This window comes from Hirundo rustica, chromosome 5 (genome assembly GCF_015227805.2).
Source record: "Hirundo rustica isolate bHirRus1 chromosome 5, bHirRus1.pri.v3, whole genome shotgun sequence".
NCBI lineage: Eukaryota > Metazoa > Chordata > Aves > Passeriformes > Hirundinidae > Hirundo > Hirundo rustica.
In genome coordinates this window covers 15747601-15751957 of record NC_053454.1, presented here as the reverse complement: position 1 = coordinate 15751957, position 4357 = coordinate 15747601, and the positions used below count along the sequence as shown (strand labels likewise).

The 4357-nt window shown below is 39.5% G+C and overlaps 1 long non-coding RNA gene across 2 annotated transcripts; it reads right to left on the bottom strand.

The window, feature by feature from the left end:
• Window positions 1-590: 590 nt before the first annotated feature.
• Window positions 591-1541, bottom strand: LOC120753204 (uncharacterized). 2 transcript variants are annotated; one of them, XR_009207892.1, is made up of 3 exons: window positions 1401-1541; window positions 1112-1285; window positions 591-947 (listed from the first exon to the last, which is right to left on the bottom strand). It is a non-coding gene; the product is annotated as an uncharacterized LOC120753204 (long non-coding RNA). The 2 variants fall into 2 exon arrangements; XR_005701015.1 differs by lacking the exon at window positions 1401-1541 and having other exon boundaries at window positions 1112-1369.
• Between the last annotated feature and the right edge of the window lie 2816 nt (window positions 1542-4357).

The following is a 4357-nucleotide window of genomic DNA, read 5'->3' as shown; positions in this document are numbered from 1 at the left end:
ACATGTAATGTAATCTATAATTTGGAACACAAGTATGACATAACCAAATAGTCATTCTAAAGTAATTTACCTTGCTTGCACTGATGGAATCAAAACACTTAATCTGTAAATACAGCAGCTACTATTATGTATACATTGTAAAAAAGTTAAATGTGTATGCTCTAGCCAATATGAATAAAAACAATCAACTTCCTAAGCATCCCTTAGTTTTAGGTAAATGCAGCGTTAGAAGATATTCTAAGTCAACTACCTAACACCCAGAAAATTAACCAAATGTAGTACCTTGTCTTAGTGCACATTGCTGGAAGAATTACAGCTTTCCACCAAGTTTTTCTACTCAAGGCTCACAGTTGCTCTAACATACATATCCATTCCACGATGTGTCAGCTGTGTCTCATTACAAACAAAACACATCCATTAAACTGAGGGGTTTTCCATTCTCTGTTTCTAGTCCTGTCTTTAATTCTCAAATTCTATGCTATTTTTTTTCACATCCACTGCTTGTTGTGTATTTGTGGTTACAACCAGCAAAATATTTAAAAGGAGCAATAGCTAGTATTACATACCTCACAATAAATCATGAAACACAATTTTCATACCTTATACAGCATAGCTAAACATCTGATATTTGTAAAAAGTGGGTGAAATTTACATCTTCTCAGCATCCTAAGAAGTGCTTTGAGTCATGTGTAGTCATGTAAACTGTGAAGATGGCAAGAGCTACCAGATGAGTGTAGAAGGAGGAGGAGGAGGTGCTACAGGTGCAGGAGATGAGATTCCCCTGCAGCCTGTGGTGAAGACCATGGTGAAGCAGCTGTGCCCTGGCAGCCCATGGAAGAGCACAGGGTTCCAGAGAGCCACCTGCAGTCCCATGGAGCAGCTGGATATCTGAGAGGGGGCTGTGAATCCCTTGGAAACCTGTGCTGGAGCAGGCTCCTGACAAGCACCTGTGGAGAGAGGAGCCCATGTTGGAGCAGGTTTCCTGGTAGGATTCATGACCCTGTGAGAGACCCAGGCTGGAGCAGGCTGTGCCTGAAGGGCTGCACCCTGTGGGAGAGTGAACCTTGTTGCAGCAGTTTGTGAAGGCCTGTTGCCCATAGGTTAGACTCACACTGGAGAAGTTCATTGTCGCTGTGTCCCTCACACCTGGCAGGCGTTGACCTCAGGCTAGCTCAGTTCTGCACTGCGACAGCGTGGATGGGTCAGGGTTACAGGCAGGCAAGTAACCTCCTCCCAGTGGGTTCTTGGTTCCCCACACAGGCGAGTGGACCTGATGGTGTCACGACTGCAGCAACGGAAAAAGAGTTGACTGTCTTTAGGCAGGGTAGAAGGTGGTTTATTAAGGGGAGTCCAGCAAGGAGCTCCACCTCAGACCACTGCAGCCCAGAGAGAGCACAGACCAAAGCCTTGACGCCACTTATAAATGGGGGAGGATCCAGGGGTGGTGACAACGGGTCAGCCAGGGAACACAGGGGTGTAACAGGGGGTGCCAACTGCTAAACCATTAACAAATCACAAGAGGGGAGGAGGAGATTCCCTGGGCACCAGCCTATCACTCGACACCTCTCCTGGATCTTTCCAGAATCCAGGGAAGGGTCTCGAAGTGACAGACAGGGCGACCAAGAGGAGAGCGGGGGGATTGACAGGGACAGTGCAGGGGAGGAATGATTGGCATAAAACGTCTGGTTATATAACTAACTCATAGGGGGGAAACCATTACAGAAAGCAGGGGGGTACAGTGGACTGAACCATTACAAAAATAACTCATAAATCTTACAAAAATAACTTAATTACTTAATAAAACAACTCTCGCACCACTACAGTTCATGAAGAACTGTCTGCACCACTTGTGGGGAGGAGGTGGAGTTTGGGAAGGAGGGAATAGTGGAAGAAAGATTTTTTTTTTAAGATTTAAGTCTCATTATCCTGACTTGGGTAACAATCAATTCTTTTAATATCCCCAACTAGAGTCTGTTTTGCTTATGGCAGAATTTGGTGAGTGATTGGTCCTGGATCTTATTTCAACACATGAATCTGTTCTGTATTTTCTTTCCCCTGTCCATCTGTATAGGGAAGTGATAGACCAGAGTCAACCCACTATACTGTTAATGAAAGGATAAATCTTTCTCTTTAAAATACACTATTAAAAAAAGGAAGCGAGGAGAAAAGGAAGACAAACACCTTTCTATGCCAGGGGAAGGAAGCTCACATTCAGTTCCTTTTCCTGCCCAATGAGACCAGGATATTCTTTACTCAGTCTCCCTTCCTGATGAAGAGAGACTGAAATATTAAGGCATGCTGTACTTAAGTATTTGTTACCACTGTTTATTATGTGCAGAAGAATGTCCTGAAATTGGTTTATAAGTGGGAAATAATTAACACCTGATTTTATAAGTTCCTATTCACAGAACTACATGAAATTTTTAGCTTTGAGTTTTGGCACCTATTCCCAGAAAAATTCCCTCCATTTTACTTTTAGCAGTCATTGAATAAAAGTTGTGAACGTATCACAGAAATCAAGATGGGGAACAAATTCCTTCTTCCCTCAACAAGGAATTTAAATTGAGAGCAGTGCTTGAGTTTTGTGCCTCCATTGTCTAGCAGAAGCATAAATACTTGTGTGTAAAGAAGTACTTGTGACTGAATTTGGAGCAAGGTAAGCTAAAAACATACAGAATATGTGTAACATGGGTAACATCAGCCTCAGGAGTCAGCTGAGCAGAGGCTGAGCTGAGCAGAATGCCAAGTTTAGTTTTAAGCATCTAAGAGATGCCTGCCTCTCTTGTTGGATCTGGTCCACAGTTTCATCAAGGAAACTTGTAGAGGCTTGACTGTAGCTTTTATTTGAAGACAAATCCTGTGAGAGACCTCTAGTTCTTAACTAAGTTCTAACCTTTTCCTGTGTAGGCAAGTGTGCTTCATTCTTAAATGTTTCTATTCATGCACTGTGTGAATCTCCTACTACAGAGTATTAATATCAACAAAAGGTTATTTAAAAAAAAATAAGGTTTTGAGGCCTTTTCTTCATGCTCATCTGCTCCCACCTGGTTTGTTTTATTACTGAAGCTGATGTTTTTCAATAGCACTTACAGCAGCAGCAGTGTTTAACTCTCACTTCTTATTGAAAAAGCCAAATCAAGAACTGAGTAATATTTGTTATTTATCTGTTCTTTTTAAAGAAAAAGAAAAAGTTAAAAGACAAGGGCATCATGGGTAAATATTACTGAAAGTCACAGCCAGCAAGGAGATTGCAGCTGGAAGAAAAAAAACCCTTCCCTTCCTTTTCTCTAGTCAGTCATGATGTTGCTATTCTTCTGAGGTTTTTTCATTTCTTCCCATACCCTTCAAGGAGCTCTGATGGTCTTTCTTGAAATAAAGCTCACCTCTTTTATTTTTAGATAAAAAGTAGCATGATCTAAGGTTTTTTCTTAGACTAAAGAATTCTCCAATCTGGATTTTAAAACTCATATTTCTACAAATCAACATGCCACTCATTTTTTAATTCCCTTCCCTCTTCAAGTTGTTTTCATTTAGATCAAGAAATAAAGGATAACAATTATATGGTAAAGTACTCTGATATCAATAAAGAGAAAGATCGAAATATTAGTTCTTCAAGGCTTATACCAGAATTTCAGTCCATAGGGAAGACAGAAGACAAGCTTTGAGCATGGAACACTTGGGGCTTATAAGTCATTAGAAAAAATTGAAATCTATTTTATAGTAAAGAAAATCAACCAAATCTAAAATGTGTAAAATTAGCTCTAACAAAATGCCTTCCCTCACTCTTAGTGTTAAAGGAGTGTTAACGTTATCATAACTAAGCATCACAAAGGATATTCATAAATGAAATAAATAATTTGTAGAGTTCATAAGAAAAGAGAAATACAGACATTCAAATACTAAGAAAATACACGTATTTGCCTTTCAACAAATCTGAATGCTTTAGCAAAATATTGTCTAAACGATTTAATGCAGATAAATTTTCAAAATATTTTTATCTGATCTTAATTTTTAGCTACTCCTCCAAGATCATAAATGAAAAATCTTTCCAACTGATAATTGCAGGAGATCCTAAATTTTAGATGTATAAAGGGCTTTGACAAACCACTACTGCACTGGTGAATGCCAACTCACCATCTCCATTGCATTATGTGGAATCATGTCTGTCTAGAAAAGCTTATCTAGGAAAAAATTAGGTCTATAATGGAATGGAGGACAAAAATGAAATATAACCTCCAAACAGTCAGCTGATAACAATGAAATTTAACTAGTCAGTTAAGGCACTTTCCATGACATAAGCCAGACCAAGATTCAGAAGGAATTTACAATTTCACTTTCCTTCATTCCAGGAAAGTGA